The following is an 18,240-nucleotide window of genomic DNA, read 5'->3' on the forward strand; positions in this document are numbered from 1 at the left end:
TTCAAGAGTAAATCGGATGCTTATCTTGCTGGGATCCTGTGACCCCAGCTGACTTCCTGCCCTTTGGGCAGGGGGCTGGACTTGATGATCTCCCGAGGTCCCTTCCAGCCCTAATGTCTATGAAATCTATGAAATTGATGAACTTACCGATAAAACATCCATTGATTTCAGTAGTGCAGGATGAAGTCATGGATGATCGTGAAAGATAATGCCTGGGAGGAGAAACAGAGAGGAGACATGGACAGAGGCAGTTAGCCACATTAGTCTGAAGTCCAGCAGAAGGTAGGGTGTGGCGGGACCTTCAAGACTAACTGGCAGTCCATTCATAGCATCTAGTAACTACTAAACTGAACACCTTTCTGAACCAGTTAGTCTCTAAAGTCCCACTTCAGAGAACAGACATGACTTGCTCAAAATCATCCATCTGGTCTATGGAAGAACAAGGAATGAGATTAAGATCTCCTGACTCTCCCTGTCCCTGGCCACATTGCTTCTTTACCTACATCACGTGTGTCTTGTAAGGATTATGCCTTTTATACTGGCAAACCACTTAGAGGTCTCTAAATAGGGTAGAAAAACAATTGTCGTTTATTGGTGGGTAATTTTATGTAGGGCCCATTGGACTTTGCTGAGCTGAAGCACTAGAATTGGAAGGTAGTTCCCTGAACCGTATTTAGCTGTGAGAAGAAGGGTGGCTATCTCTTTTGAGTGCAAATAAGTAGAAAAGCAATGTAACTTTTTCACACCGTGTGTGCAAACCTGGTTTCCTTTAAAGTCATAACCACTATCTCCATACTTACACAAGAATGAATTTGCTTCTTCGTTTGTTCAGGATCTCACCAAATGCAAAATAAGTATTTCTGGGCATGTCTACACATGCAATTATTGTGCAGCAATAAACTCCGATGGACATCATGCCAGAGTTTATTGCTTGTGGGCACTGTGTTTGAATTTGCAGCCAGGACCACAGCATGCTGAGGCAGGTCAGTGAAGCCCTGGCTGAAAGGAGGTTCAGGGGGTCTGCCTGACAGCCTGGAGCTGCTCTGAGCCAGCTTAACATGCTGCGGAGGGGCTGGCTGAGGCACGAGGGTGCTTCAGCATGGGGCTAGCCGTTAGGCAGGCCCCTGCGCCCTCAAGCTCCAGTCAGCCCTCTCACCATCTACATGTGTATTGCTATGGAATAGTAGTAGGATAGTACTCGTGTTTATAAGAACTAACCTATGGCAGGGTTAGTTTACTCCATCCTAATAGCATTGTAGGCATAGATGCTAAGACATTTACTGCGGAGCTAATTAGGCAACTGCGCTAAATGTCTCATGTAAACATACCCTCTGATACCAGATAATGCTCGGAGAAAAGTAATGTATTAAGGAACTCAGATAAAGTCCTGGTGCATTGTGACAAACTCAGAAACTAAACATAATAGATCAAATTCTGATCCCTGTTATGCCAGCAGAAATTGAGAACAAATACATGATTTTCAGTGGGGTTTTTTGAATTTGCATTGTTGTAAACTAGCCCATAACCTGGCTTAATAAAATCAAAGCCAGACTCCCTGTGGCATCATTTTATTTTTATAGGTCTTTAATTCTATGCAGTGTATATGACCAACTAGAAGTAATGGAATTAACTAAAGGAAAAGAATATTTAAGATGAATAACAAGAGAAAATTCCTAACTGTCAGATCGATTAGGCTAGAAAATATTCTCCATAGGGAATGGGTGGAAATTCCATTGCATGGATCATTTAAAAAAAGATTGGACAAAAGACTGGCAAATGTACTAAAGGGAATAATAAATCTTACTTTTCCTAGAGATATTATGAGAATGGATCAGGTAACCTATTACTTTTTTCCTATTCTAATTTGAATGATTGACGTATTTTTGTAGGCATGCTTAGTTTCTAATCTCTAAGTGCCTTCCACAAAAGTATACTTATCAGCATACAACAAAAAATCAATATGTACAGTAGCATAGAAAAGGCAAGATCTAGGCAAATAGCTTGACAACGTTAAAACAAAAGCTGAAGAACTTCATCAATTTTGTTTTGTTTTGTTTTGTTTTTGGTAAATCAAATTGTCAACTGGTTTAAGGGCCAAAAGCTATTGCAACTGACCATAAAGGTCTCTGTAATAATACATGTAAATATATAGAAATATAAAAGTAATTACCACTTAGGTGGCTCTGTTCAAAAGCTTGTAACTCAAGATGGCATGAAAGTTATTGCCAGAGATTGATCCAAGTTTTGTTCTCCATTACATAGGTGAAAATCTCAGGTCACCCTATAGAATTCAGAGGAAGTTACTCTGGATTTAGAGGGCTGCACCCAAGCTCTAAGTCTAACATTTTGAATCTGTAACAATGTGTTGCAAATGGATGCAAATGTTCCCAATTCTTCTGAGCACAGAAATAATATCTATTACTGTTTATACAAGCTCTGAAAGATTTATGTCTGGAGAAAATTAGAGGTAGCCTCAAGGTTAATACACAACAGAAAAAAAATCCACATTGAAATTAAAAACAAACTCCATATTGCCTTGTCTCATTTTACCTTCCATTGTCAGAAAATAATTGCTTATCCAGGGAACACTGTCACCAATAGGACACAAGGGAATGGGATATCCAGCACCATAACTTTGACTCTGTAGTTCGAAGGACCAGGTACCTGTTTATATCTAGGGAACTACTAAAATCACGCTGTCGCAGATTTTGCGGAAATCAGAAAATCCAGCATTGCCAGTGAAATTAGGCAATGCCTGCAAAATCCATGGGAAAAACCCTTACTGGGCACATCTACACAAGACGCTATCCACAGTGTTTACTGTGCATTTATTTAGTACTTGTATAATCAAGTATTAAATAAATGTGCAGTAAGTAGTGTTACTCTGCAGTAGCTCCAGTGAACATCTTTTAAGTGACACTACTGAGCAGTAGCCCAATAATACTGAACAGTAGCATATTAGTACTATTAGTGCTGTGATGTGCTATTGCACGGTATTATTTGGCTACTGTGCAGTTAACAGCTCAAGTAGATGTGCCCACTGAAAATAAAATGCTGGCTCCTCAGAGGAAGCCAGCGGTCGTCATGGCACTGCAACCCAGTGGGAGAGATGGGGACAGGGAAGTGGAGAGGGGAGCTGCCAGCATGAAGGGAAGCCCAAGATGGCTGCTGCCACCACCCCCTGCTACTGATTGGCTGAGAAGTCTGCCTGTCATGGGGCCCCATCTCTCTCCACCAATCTGCAGCAGGAGCTGGGGCCTCATGACAGACAGCCCTTGTAACTAATCAGTGACAAAGGGTGAGGCTATGTGACATACAGCCTTTACAACCAATCAGGGGCAAGGGACAGGGCCACCGGGACCCTTTAGGAAATCAGAGTTGTAGGGCAGGGGATAGACGCCACAATCAGCCTACAAAAATGGCAGCTGGTCCTGTTATCTCCCCGCAAAATCAGCTGACCCCCTCCTCGAGTTGGGTAGACCTCTATTTATATCTGGTCCGACCCAGGGAGCGGGACAGGAAGTAGAGGAGGCTTTGGCACAGGCCCACAAATTCATACTTCTGGATTTATAGGGAGGCATCTTAGCCACTGTACGGCCATTCCTCCTTAGGCCCAGGGCTCTCTGCAATGTCCTAAGAAAGAAATGAATAGAAACAAACTTAAGGGGAAGATAAAAGTCCACAAGGTGTGTATGGTTGTTATGAGAGATAATCACATGTCAGGGGGGTATAATGGGAGCCAAGTGCCTTTAACACTCCAGGAATGTAGTTATCTCCACCAAGCTCAGTCCCTGGAGTGTGTAATTCCACTGAACATCGTATAATTGACTTTTTAAGCAGACAAAATAGTACAGCTAAACGGTTCTGAGATGACTATTGTCCCATAATCACACAGATTGGACTCTTAATTAGTCCATTAAATTGCTTCCTCCATCCTTTCCATCAGTTTCTGTTAGCTGTTGTTTCCCCACACTTGTACAAAGTCCATTTTGTTAAGGAAGATCATTACTGAGAGCTTCTGCAGTTTTTCACGGTAATGTGATTTATTCCCACAATCACCTAGATGAGAAGAAAGGAAGGTTACTTCAACTAATATCACAGTGGCAGAAAGAAGTACCAGAAGAGGCAGCAGAAACAGAAAATAGACAGAACTGGTAGTGCCTTAGATGCTCCTGGGTCATCAAGACATGGCAATAAAAAAAAAAATCTATAATGATCTCAAGAACAAATAACATCATGTCCTTCTTCACTCCAGATAGAATATTACCAGTATGTTACAAGCTCTTTTTTCATCTCTGTTTCTCTATGCCAGCACCGCTGACTATATTTATTACCGTGATGGCCAGATTTTGACCACACTTTTGATGGCCTTTATCAGAAGGAAATCCACTGATGTCCCGAATATTGCAGACACTCAGCGCAAAAAGGTGAAATAGATTATGTAATTGATGGTTTCTCTCTCAATTCCTGATCCTCCTTACCCCTTTGTTCATCTGAGTCTATGAAAAAAACCACTCTGGAATTTGTATGGGGAGAAATGGGTCAGACCTTGAAAGGCAGAGATGGTCTTTTACCAGAGAAGTAACCAACCAGTTCTCCACCTTGCGCAACGGTGGAGGTCTCCTGCTGTGGAAGGGATGTTTCATTGTGCAGGGTGAGTGGGGAGGGGGGCAGGCAGACAGCCCCCATCTCTACTCTGGCAGTGCCTGGGTTTTGTGCCCCGCTTGCCAAACCATCACTCCACTACTGCTTCTTATGCTAACCTCGACTATATCCCCACATAAAGGTAACATGTCTTCATTACTGTTCTGTGCATGACCTTGTCTTCATGGTGGGAATTCCACTTTAAGATTCAATACTCACTTCCAGGGGAGTGTTCCCAGGGGTGGATTCAGGAGGGTTCACTGGTGCATTTACAGGCTCTTTTGATTCGTGCTCCACCCAAAGTTTAAAACCAAGTGCCCGGCAATGGCAGAGCATTTCTAGTCAAACAGTGCTGTGAGACTCAATTGATTTCATGGCTTTTTATAAGCTACCCGATCCCTTTTAAACTCTTCATTCCATAGGTGTTAATGACCCTCTGAGCATATCTACATGTGTGAATTTACTGTGCAGTAACCAAAATCACTGCACAGTATGGTCGTCAGTCTACACGTGCACACCGGTACTGCACAGTAAATATTGCAACTTATGCCAACTTGGGTGTAAATTCAATACCTGCATCATGCACATATCAAATTTATGCCCAATCAGATACTGCATAGTAATGCACATGTAGATGGCTTATTGCACAGGAACACTGTTTGTATGGAATGACTTGGGACTAACTTTAGTCCCATGTCAGTCCACACACAGCGTTAATGTGTTTTAATGCCTGCATGTGTAGGCACCAGCCTACTGTGCAGTGATTTTAAGCCAGTGTAAATGCATGTGTAGACATACCCGCTCTTCTTTTAAATGGTCTTGATGTTCCACCAATCAAGCTAGCTTTTGTTCTGCAGTTTTGCTGTTACCTGCTCCCAGTAATGACACTCCTGTTTCACAGTCCTGTAGGTTGCTTTTAACTCATTCCAATTAAGTTATATTTGTTTTCAATCTTCAACTGAATAATACATCCCTAGGCCCCTAGCATATTTGTAAAGCTTCTGGTTTATTTTTAACTGGAGAAAAATGTGTATTATTTTATATGGGATTATGCACCTCACCATCTGCACCCCCTTTTCATAATTCTAGATCCTCCCATGAGTGTTCCAGTGCCATGTATCTAGGATTTGTGATGTGATGTGACAGTGTCAAACCACCAAGATTGTTTTTGTGATTGGATCTCAAGCACCTTCCTTGTCCGAAGAACTGGTTAAAAAAAAGGAGTTTGGATGGAGGCCCACTGTGGAGATTAAACAACACTTCCCTTCCTTTTAATATTTAGAACTAGAAATGGCATTAAACGTTTAAAATCTGAAAAAATGTGAATCAGCTGGTTGAAAAATGGGTGAGAAAAAAATTCCATAAACACCTGCTTTTAACAAATTCCAATTCAGTAAAAATTGCTAAATTAGATAAATAGAGGGAAGAGATCCAGGCAGGGGACTTAAGCATTCTGGAAGAAGCAAGGGGTGGCCTTTTTTGGCAAGTTCTGGGTGCTTCATCACCCAGAGCGGGGAAAAAATAACAACTTGAATCATAACAAGGTAATAATTTATGCAGTAAATTTTTAATGCACGGCTGCCACGTGACCTGGAGCATCAGTCTATGGATTTACAAGCCCACTCCTACTGAGGAACACAGATGCAGCTACAGATACCAAGGGATTTTGGCACAGCTGAAGTCTGACTTCTGTCATTCCTGTTTATTTGCTACTCTGTTCAGTTCCCAGGGACATCTAAGGACTGAAGAAATATGCTAGAATTTTGCAGCACACCAGGGGCTTTCAAACAACTGGGACTTGCCTCTTTATACTTTTAAATTTTCCCAATTTCACTGGGAGAAGCCATTTCAGTATCTATAGGATAATTTAATAAATAACACCAGATTGCACTTTTATTAGACAAAGAAACATAAAGTCATGTAAGTTCATTCCTGGTTTCAACACTGGAAAAAAGAGGCCCATATTACTGCAACTCCACAGGACCAGATGGTGAGCTGATTTCAATGGAGTGATGCTGACTTATATCAACTGAAGATCTTGTCCAAAGATGAGCTCAGGTTATTGTTAAAAAGTTTTTCATCAGTTCAGCTCAAAATTGCCATGTTAAAAAAAAGGGGGGGATGGGGGAGGGGCATTTTCCATTTACAACTTCATTAAATATGTCATAGCTATACAGTAATACACCTAACTGGGTATCTTTTTTCCCCTAATCAAAGGAGGTAAAACAGTAATGTATTATAACGTGATTAATACTGTTCTTATTCTTCTAATCACATAAGGCTCATCCTCCACAATATTGCATTTGTGTCTAAAGATAATTGCCTCCCTTCTTAGAGCAATCTGAATAATAAGCTGTAGTAATTAAAATGAACTGGCATAGTTTCGCAGAGTATTGCTACTTTACAAAAATAACCAGCAGGCACATTTTGGAGAATAAACTTCATTAAGACTTATTTTTTCACAAATGGCTAAAGCCTTTCCTTGTATTGTAATTTATTCCTAGCAGGTGAGGGTTCTGGAAAAGTTCATCCAAATACCTGCTAGGTTGGGAAGGAACAGTGCAAGTCTTTTACTGGGGCTAGATAGAGCCTTTGCACTTTGGCCAGAGATGCAGCAGTATCCTGCTTCATTTCAAGAATGCTCTCAAGAAGGCACCGTGATTCGAAGCCCCTCTCCCTCCCTTAGCTTTGTCAGGAGATTAAAATAAATTATTGCACTCCTTTAAAAGGTGTTGCCTGCCTCTCTCCTTTCACCCAGCAAAGGGCTACCCTATTCAGTGAGAAGAGGAAATGTCAAAGATCTTCATGGAGCTCTAAAGGCATCTTTCCAAGCTCTCCTTTATTTTGTGGCTCTCTTTTTACGTCATACTTTTCTAAATGTCCACAAAAAGAACAGGGTATTGGGTTTCATGTGGGTCACACAAACACCCTATGGAAAAGTGAAATTATCCCCCTGCATCTACTTAGCTCTTCTTTATACAGCCAGGAGCCATTTTTGACCTAGCATCCCATGGGGAGAAGAGGCTGCTTGACCACCATGGCTTTTCAGAGTCACTGCTTTTTAGGAGATAGTCCCCCACAATTCTGCATCTGTAGCATGCATTTATTTCATTCTTTTTGAATTCATCATGTTTCATGTGGCTGGATGAAAAGGTTGTCTAAGACAATCCAAACCATGCAATTGATGCAATAAAAGATATCAGCTAACAAAATCCTTGCCTCTTTCTGTATGAAAAGGTATTTTTCAGGTACCAAGTGCCCTCCCTAGCCTGCTCTATATGACTATTCAGGCCTTGTCCTTCTTTGCCATCCCCCCAGCTCTTTTGCCATGCACAGATTTTATTAGCCTCAATTCTATATTTACTTCCAGTTCATTGCTGAGGGTGTTAAATGGACACGCTTTAGTACCAGCCCACAAAACCCCCATTAAGAACACCACATTTGCTGTTAGTTCCTCATTAATAACCGCTGTTTGAAACCTGTCAGTGCGACATTTTTAATTCAGTTAATCTGTACTCTATTCATATTTTGAAGTGCCATTTTTAATCAGATTATTTTTGAGTGCTAAAGGTAAAGGCAGTAGAAAGTTTAAGAACATCTTCTGGACCTTCACGACTGCTTCATCCCGATGCTACTACGATGCAGAAGATATCAAAAGTCACTGTTTACAATGGAAAATTCACAACACTGAAGAAAAAAAGAAGCCAGATGGAAAATTCACAACACTGAAGAAAAAAAGAAGCCAGACTAAACAGTGACATCTACTTCCTAAGATGTACAAGAAGCATAGTATCATCCTCAGGGGATTCATCGTCTGCAAACCCTCTGGCTAACATACATGACTACCTATGGGGTTTTGCACATGCCTGTATTTTATTTGCTATTTGGCTCTGCTACGTCTGCTGTTTTTTTTTTCACAGACCTCAGGAAGGCTACAGTGGTACCCAAAGTCTTGTCTTTGTCCTTCCCAGTGATAGAAATGGTCCATAAAAAGCCCATAAATAGCTTTGCTTTGCACATTTCTCCTGGACCATGATGGCTACTGCATTGCCCAAACACTACCACACTTACGCAGCGACTTTTATCGACTGTGTTTGTTACTTTGTCAATGAGTGAAATTAGGTTTTTTGACAAGGCCTATCTTCCATAAAACCATATTACCTGGAATTACTCATAACTATATACTATAAATCTATACTTACATACTTATGTATCGGATTTTCCATTAGGCTCCTAACTTAGAGTTACCCTGGCCTCCCTTCTGGCCACTTGAGAAAACAGGCATGTTGACGCTCAACCAGTCTTCCAGAATTTCTCTCATTCTGGGATTTAGTGAGTCAGTGATATCCTTAGCCAACTCTTTTAGAGTGCCTGGCTGTAAATAATCTAGGCCTGATGTTTTCAAAATGTTTATCTCAAGCAGATTTTTTGTATCATTCTCTTTAATTTCCAACAGGATTGAAAGTACTTCATCACGTACATCTTTTTGGCAAAATGGCTCAGTTGCTGAAGGGAATGCAGCCGGACTTTATTGGGGCTTTTGATTAAGTCCCACATGACCTTCTCATAAGCAACTGGAGAAATTCTGGCTAGATCAAATTACTCTGTGGTAGACAGATAATTGGCTCAATAACTTCAAGTAAAGAGCATTTATAGATCAACCCATGTCAGAATGGCAGGCAGTTTTGAATGGGATTTGTCCTTTGTTGGGTGCTATTTCACATGTTCATTGATAGCTGGAATAAAGAGCTTCCTAATTAAGTTTGCAGGTGACATGAAACTGGGAATCTTTCCAGGCACTTTGGATGCTAGGAGCAGAATCTCAGAAAGCCCTTGATACAGTGGAAAGCTGGAAAGCTGGAAACAAGATGAAGTTCAACACAGGCAAGTGTTAGAGGCTACCCCTAGGGTAGACTAATCAAAAGCACAAGTATAGAATTGAAGATAAGTGCCTGGGTCTAGTGTTTTGGTGAACCACAGACTCAACATGGGTCGGCACTGTGATGCAGTAGCAAAAAGAGCAAATACAGTCTGGGGCTGTATCAACAGGAATAGTAGATATTAGAGGTGATAGCACCATTTTGATCAGTGCTGGTTGGGTGTCCCTAACCTGTTCTTTCACCACTGAGGGCTGCTCACCTCCCCCCAAACTGTGCTGCCCGGTGCAGGAGTCTGGGAGCTGACCTTGCTTGTGAAGACTGAGGCAAAAAAGACCTTGAGGACTTCAGCCTTTTCTGCATCCTCTGTCACAAGGCTGCCTCCCCCATTCAGGAAGGGACCCACGCTTTCCCTGATTCTCCTCTTGCTACTGACATACTTGTAGAAACCCTTTTTGTTTCCCGTCACATCCCTTGCTTGGTGCAACTCCAATTGCACTTTGGCCTTCCTGACTTCATCCCTGCACGCCCGAGCAATGCTCCTATATTCTTTCCTAGTTTTTTGTCCATGTTTCCACTTTTTATAAGCCTCCTTTTTGTGACTTAGTTTACTGAAGAGTCCCCTGCTAAGCCAAGCTGGTCTTCTGCCATACTTGCTAGTCTTCCTATGTGCCGGGGTGGTTTGTTTCTGCACTCTCAGTAAGACTTCTTTGAATTTTCTAATGCACATTAAAGCACATCTGTAGACATGCCCAGTAGGTATGTATGTGCAAAAAACAAAATCCAAATATTCATGTCCAGACATATATTTAACAAAAACAAAATGGAGAGAAACAACCAATTACAAGGTCAGATCCAGTTCTTCTAGCAAGTTGTATTTTATGCTATAGTGCACTGGTTTGAACATATGATGGGCTGGCTGGCAGTGACCTGGCCCAGGGGTTTTGAAAGGGCAAAAGATGATTGGAGGACTTGGGATTCCCTTTCCGCACCAATCAGGCCCCAGAGACTCCCCGCCAAAGCCCCCGAATGGCCCCGTGGGTCACCCGGAGGGGGATAAAAGAGGCAGCGTGGGCTGACTCAGGGGAGAGACCAGCGAGGGACAACAAGGAAGGAGCTCCAGGAGCAGTGCCTCGGAAAAGCCTGAAGCAGCAGGACCTGCAGGCAGCAGTGGGACCCTCCGCAGCGCGGCATACGGCCGGCAGGAGAGACCCCCCCACTGGGCTCCAGGATCCCCTGGGAGAGGCTGCAGCCAGCAGGAGAGGCTCCCCCGCTCCAGCCAGGATCTGAGCAGTGACCCAAGAGGTTCCCAGCTCTGCTTCCAGCTCCTCCAATCAGAGGCCAGGCAGCTTGACGTGAGGCCGGGGCTCCAGGAAGGTGAAGACCCCTCGCAGGCTGGAGCAGCCACTAGTGGGAGGTCTGGGTTCAAGTCCCAGCTGAGGTGACTTGGGTTGAGTGAGCTAACAAGAAGCAAATCTTCTTACAGTGGAAAGGGGCCATTGTGTTTTCCCCCCTTTCTCCCCCTCCAGGTACCAAGGCCCCTTGTTTCCTCGTCATTTGACATTTTGCATTTTGTGCCTTTTTATATTTCACCAACCCGTATTGTTTGTTCTGCTGTTTGCATTTTATATTTTGTTAACCCTGTTTTGTCAGTGATTGTAAGTGTCGAAGCTTTGTTGAATCCTGCCCCCTTGGGGCATTGTAGTGTCCACTGTACCCTCTGATTTATGCCTGTTACGTTCCCAGTATTAAAAGGCATATGGTTAAGTCTCCATTGATGATCTGGCTTTGCTCTATAGGGGAGGAGAGTCCCTACACCTCCCACAGCACTTGTGCACCTGCTTTGATCCCTTCAGTTGGAGAGGGGGTACCTCTTGGAGTACCACCCGGGTTATAGCACTTAAAAGGGGGTAAAAAGCTGCCTTTCACTAACCTTTGTTTCCTGACTCATACAAACAAATTAAATTAAATCTTTTGTGAACTTAGCTAACAATGATCCTTCAGGTGGCAAACATTAAAAGACACAGACAAATGACAGAAACACTAAAGTTTCTAACTCAAAATCAAGCTTCAGTCATCTAGTTTGAAGATGAACTTCAATAGTAGCAGTTAAATTGTATACTATGCTATTGCACAGATTTGAGCTGCCTTCTTTATTTCAGGCATATGTGCCATATTGAGGTCTGCCAGTGTCACAAACAATCAGAAAAGATCTGTTAAAGCCAACTTTTTTTTTTTAAACCATGAACAATGAAACACTTCATTTTTTGACAATAGGATGGTTATTAAATGTTTTAATGGATTTTGAGAGAAAGACATGCTTTACTTCGTAGAACATTGTAGTCATACAGCCTGACTCACCACTGTGTTACTACACTTACTTACTAATGAAACTCCATTGATTTCAGCGATATAAAAGTGAATCAAACCGCTGGAAAACAAAGCCCAAGCAGATTTCCAAAGAAAACCTGCTTTGAATTTGGTAGAATCCCCTAGATGTTTCAGGGAATACATTTCAGGCTCAAAGAATTAGGAGTGTCCAGCTTCACTTTCACTTTTTGGCTGAATTAATTGGCCATTTTTTCTTGGCCAGTTTACAGCCAGCTATGAATAAGGCCTTCTGGGTTAGTCATCTTGCATCTGGATTTGAGAGAAATCATATGGTCTAATGTAGCGGGCTTGGTGCTCTTGCTACTTTAAGAGAGGGCAGGCTGCATGAGAAGCAGCCTGCAGGTCTGGCAGGGGTGAATTAGGGAGTCACCTGATCAAAAGAGGGCTGGGATTAAAGCATAAAAGCCCAGGGCCTGAGCCTGTTAGGCAGTCTAACCCTGAGGATTATGGAGAGAGGAGCTCCTGGATTCAGGGATCCTGGTTAACAGCTGAGGTTTGAGGAAGGGAGTAAGGGGAGGAGGAGGCCCCAAGAGACCTGGGAACACAGAATAGAGGGCCTGAGTCCAAGAGGAAGAGTGCTTGAGCCCAGGAGGAGCTGGGTAGGCAGGGCTGGGGTCCTGTAGCCCAGCTGGGCAGAGTTGGAAGTGTTGACACAACAAAAGGGCCTGAGCCCCAGGTGGAGCCAAGTATGCAGGTCTGAGCTGGGGGCCCAGATGCTGGGACTGAGAGTGGAGCCCAGGAAGGGTAAGTGTAAGCAGGGCCAGAGAGCATGGAGGTCTGTAACCCAAGAGGGACAAGTATAAACAGAGCCAGGGAGCCTGGGGGTCTCAGTGGCACCGAAGCGGGGCCAGGGCCCAGAGATAGGAGCCAAAATCTGAGGAGGGCCACAGCCAGAAGCTGGCAGGGCCAAGGGAGCCCATGAGTTGCAGCTGGCCTAGGAGCAGGGCCCAGAGAAAGGGGCCAAAGACCAGGGGGTCACAGTCAGAGACTAAGGGGGCCACGCATCCCGTAGCCCAGGAGGGGCACACGTGAGCAGGGACAGGTGGTCCATATCCTGAGAGGGGTGCTAGGAGCAGCAGAGAGAGAAAGGAATAAATAACATCTGCGAGTCATGGGTGAGAGGACTGGGGAGGACAGAGCCCATTTAATTGGCCCTTAAGGTGATGAGCAGCAATGCTGGCACTCTTGAGGAGAGCTGACTTGGGAAGCCGTGGGGCAGCCTCCCTTTTCTGAAAGTATCATTTTATCAAGGTGTGGAAGTTGAGAAGAAGGTAAAATTACCCAAAGAGATCAGGTAAACTGATTCAGGTAAGAGTTAGACATTGCACGGTATATAATTTCCATGAACATAAAAAAAACCATTGTTTCCATTATTTTTAATTATTTACAGATTCTTTTCCTTTGTTCCTCAAAAAACAAAAACAGAAAATATTTGCAGTTTGATTTGTTGTTAAAAAAAAACAGGAAATATTAGAAGATATTCATTTCATTCCATTTTTTCCTCATTCAAAGAGATGTATGAAACCAAACTTCCAACTAGACCTGGTTTAGGATGTTTCAATATTTTTGCTCTGAGGACTTAAAGAATGATTGCCAGCCAGGTCCTCATGTGCACTGAGCTGAAGGGAGGTATCGATGTCCAAGTCCCGTTGTCTCCCAGCGTTGCACCCAGACTGGTCTGTTTTACTCAACCGCCATCTCTACACGAGATGCTGACTATCCCACGTCTACATGAGATGTAGTGGTTACTAAGCAGTCATTTAGTACTTGTATACCCAGGTACTAAATGACTGCGCAGTAACCAGTGTTACTACTCAGTAGTGTCCCCGCACAGCTTCCTGGTGACTCTTACTGTGCAGTAGCTCATTACTACTGTGAAGCAGCATCACACAATGGTTCATGCCACGCAACGCTACTGTGCAGTAGTAATGAGCTACTACATAGTAAGTGGCTCGTGTAGATGTGGCCAATATTGCTCATCGTTTTGGCTGGAAAGCTCTGCTCTCTGGACACAGCCCTTCCTCTCATCTGAGGGCAGGAGCTACAGGTGGGCCATACCATTACTGTTTTACTCTTGAATGTCCATTTGAAATGGATGTAAGTACCTTTGCAGCTGCTGGAGTGGAGCAAAGAGGACTTAGCCGAGGCTACTTCCTGTGTGGCACATGCAACAACTATCTGCATTTGTGCAGCTGCAGTGACTCACCCAAGAGACAGAAACAGGCAAAGCTAACTCAACCGTGTTCTGCGAGGAAAAGAGGCATATCTCCAGAGCTGCAGGGAAAAGAGGCATATCTATTATGAACTCATGGAGGTGCCAAGTGAAAGCCCCAGATCTGAGCCATCTCAACTGCACAGCTTGGAGCCATCTCTGTTAAAACCCCAAATAAAGACATCAGGATGTCCTTGTGACTTTAAGGAAAGGTAACAGAACCTGCAGAAATGGTGATATAATGATATCCTCCAGCAGTTCCAGTAATTGTCTCTGCTTCCTCATTTACTTTTCTCTAATAGAGCAAGTTGTCACAGCCCTCATATGGCCATGAAGAAGAATGAGAGCAAATGATGTCTCCTAAGGGCATTCCCCTGTGATTCTGACCCTGAAAGGAAAAGCCCAGGTTGAAGTCTCACAGCTCCCTGCTCCCGGGCCATGTTGGAGGGAACAAAAAGGATGGGGAGCCCTGCATCTATCTCACACCCCCTCCACCAAGATTTCCCTCCACGTGCATGGGAAAGTGAACCTTTCCATGGGACTTACTGCTCCCCCCGAGCACACAATGCCTCCAGGGCTCCTCCTGGGCAGGTGCTATTTATGCCCCATCCCTGGCTAAGGGCTGTGCGTCATGTCTCAGTCTAGCTCAGAGGGTGCAGACTAGAAAATGCTGTTCTGGGTCCTGCCAAGATAATTTCATAGTTGCAAAGTCACGTCTCTCAGTGAGCAAAGCAATACACAGGGACTAAAAGCTTTAATGTGCAACATCATGTCATTGCTTCTTCAGGAAAGGGGGGAGGCAGGGAGGGAAACATCTATTTCTGACATATGGTATGTGCACAAATGCTACCAGGTCCTGCAGGGAATCCTAAAAAACAATTTTCCTCTGTCTGAAAAGCTCAGGGGTCCGGTTAGGCCTCAATGACATTTTCATTTTCCTGGTGGGAAAATAAAATGTCCCCAGCAGCGTATACTCACAGTTTTAATAAGTAACAGACTCTTTAAAGTGCAATGTGATATGATGACATTTTATTCTGAGAGCTAACTCATGAAGCCAGAGAGCAAAGGAGGAAAAGGAAAATGAGCAGCTGGATGCAAGATCCATTAATATATGGGACCAGTAAGAGCCCCAAAGAACCAATTGCTCTTATATCCACCGGGATAAATTTGGGATACCTCTCTAGTATCCAGTGGAGTTACCCCAAATGTGCTAATGAGGGTCCAGATCCAGCTTCCACATCTTGAAGCCCACATACAGATACGCCCTATCGTTAAATAAAATGGAGAAATAAAATGTCAGTGACATTCCAAATGGCTGCAAGCATGTCTTATTCAACCACGGTGATCAATGCCATCATTAGCAAGTGAAGCAGTTTGTGCTCCGAAAGTAAAATCATTTCCCCTTTTTAGACATCTATCTGGGGGGGGGGGGGGAGGCTGAAGGGGCGGGGCTTGACCAAGAGGAGGAGTCTTGGATAAAGAAATAAACATGAAAAACCGAAACAATGATGAAAACAATTCCACGCTGAACATTTTAAGCAAGTAAATCGCAGGTTTCAAGAGCTGTAGTGTCATTTCTCCTTGAGCTAGAGCAGCTGTGTGTTTCATCAGAACAGGGAGATGTTGCAATTGCAGGTATTAATGATGTGATTATTCACTGAGAGATCGGAAAAGTATGCATCTTCTCACCATCCTATTTCAGGGCTTTCACAGAGCAGAAAACAAAGGCAAACAGAAGGGAGCAGGCCTGTGTGGTGAAGGGTTGATTATACTGATAGCACCTTCAGTTATGGAACAGACAGTACTTGTATTTTTGAGAGATATACCAAGAAAGGAATAAAACCTCCAGACTTTTTACTGTGGCAAATGTGGGAGGGGGAATGCATCTGTTTCTTACTACAAATAAGCAGGTTCAATAATTTTGGCCTGGGCATTGATCATTCTCAAATCCTACTGCAGTCAATAAGATTTGATGACATATTCAGTACTTGGTAGGATCTGACCCTATGCACTCAGGTCCATAACACTGAATCACTAGAGCTGATGTCCAGTGGAAATTCAATAGCCATGGAGTTGATTCCCTTTCCCGAAGGCTAAGAGGTAGCAGAGTGCAGAATCAAGCATCCCCTTTTAAGGATGCTGAAGGATGTCCAGTCCAATGTCCAGATCTGGGGGTTGGGAGCACATCAAGGAGAATGTGTGCCATCTGAAAGCATTGAGTTGTCTTTCAGTAACAGCTCCATCGTGGACCTCAGAACGATGCAGCAATAAAGCTGGGTGGCCACAGGTTTACCCCTTCAAGATAGTTTTAACACATTGCTGGAGAGAACAGAAAAAAAAAAATCACAGACGTACGAGCCTTTGAACAGTGAAAGGCTTCATTTGCATTTACTAGTCTGAAATTAAAGTTAGTTGCTCTGTTGCATTTGGAGATGGAAGTGACAAAAATAATCATATCTCCTCAGCTGCTGTTTTATGTAATACGTTCAATATCTGCAGGCTTGCCTAGTTGCTGCTCCTCCACGTATACAGATTTGGACATGAAAATACTTACCACAAGCTTTGAGTACCCAAAACTGCTAATCAAAAATCATGGGTTGAAGGTGGGAAGCTCTTTATATTAGTGTTTTTTGTTTGCCGTATCAGCTTCACAGCTCCCTCTGTGTAGCATCTGAGGTTTATTCAAGGTACTCATTGACCAGGTTAGAAGAACTAGTCAGAAGTCTCCTTGCCTCATTGGTCATTAATATTTCATTTAGACAAAAAAAAAAATCTGCCCAACTGTAATTTTCAGGACACCAGCTTTTTTGAAGGAGTCAACATCCCTTAAAAATTAGGCCCTAAGGAATTTAATTCAGGTGGAATATCAAACACTGCCGCCCAACAACCATAGTCAGGCAATGCTCCAGGATGGCATATTGAGGTCCATATTATGATCTGGTTTGGGGTTGAGACTTTGAAGACAATCAGTGTCTGGGTCCCAGTTTGCATTCAGTGATGCCAGAACATTATAGTTTCATAGTTTCATAGATGTTAGGGTTGAAAGGGACCTATTAGTCCATCGCGTCCAACCCCCTGCCCTGGGCAGGAATGATGACCCCTCAGATGACCCCAGCCAGGTGTCTGTCTAATCTCCTTTTGAACACCTTCAAGGAAAGGGACAGCCCCATTTCCCTTGGAAGCTGATGGTTCATCCTCCCCAGGTGCAACACATGGCACTCGTCCTTGCTAAACTGCATCCTCTTCTGGTTGGCCCATTTCCCCAGCCTGCCCAAATCAGCCTAGATTCGCTCCCTGCCATCTACTTTGTGTATCTCCCCCCATAGTTTGGTGTCATCAGCAAACTTGGACAGGGTGCTTTCTACTCCCACATCCAAGTCACTAACAAAGGTATTGAATAGTACTGGTCCCAGGACAGAGCCTTGCGGGCTCTGCTGCCCACATCCCTCCAGGTAGAGGCTGCCCCGTCCACCACCGCTCTCTGGGCACGTCCCATAAGCTAATTTTCTACTCACCGGACTGTGTAATAATCTGCATTGCAGCTATTTAGTTTATTTATAAGAATTGGGTGTGACGCTGTGTCAAAGGTCTTTCTAAAATCTAAGTACATAACATCTACCTCTATTCCTTCATCCAAGCATTTTGTGACCCAGCTGTAAAATGAAACCAGGTTAGTGAGGCAGGATCTGCCTGCTATGAACCCGTGCTGATTGCCCCTTAGCATCATTTTACCTGCTGGTCCCCCACAAATGTGATCCTTAACAATTTTGTCAAAGGTCTTGCCAAGGTTAGAGGTGAGATTAACCCGCCTGTAGTTACCCAGTTCCTCCTTCTTCCCCTTCTTGAAAATAGGGAGTACATTGACCCTTTTCCAACCCTCCGGGACCAGTCCTGAGCGGCGCAAGTGCTCAAACACTTGTGCCAGCGGCTCCGCTATGACTCCAGCTAATTCCTTACATACCCTCGGATGAAGATCATCAGGACCTGTTGACTTAAATACATTCAACCCCTCCAGGTGCCCCTTTCCTAGGTCAGCTCAAACAGTTGGTGGGTTGGTAGCTATCCTGGGCTTACCTGAGGTCCCAGTGGGATGCGTATTTGTATTCGTGTCCAGGA

The sequence above is a fragment of the Crocodylus porosus genome, unplaced genomic scaffold (genome assembly GCF_001723895.1).
Source record: "Crocodylus porosus isolate Cpor-Errol unplaced genomic scaffold, CroPor_comp1, whole genome shotgun sequence".
NCBI lineage: Eukaryota > Metazoa > Chordata > Crocodylia > Crocodylidae > Crocodylus > Crocodylus porosus.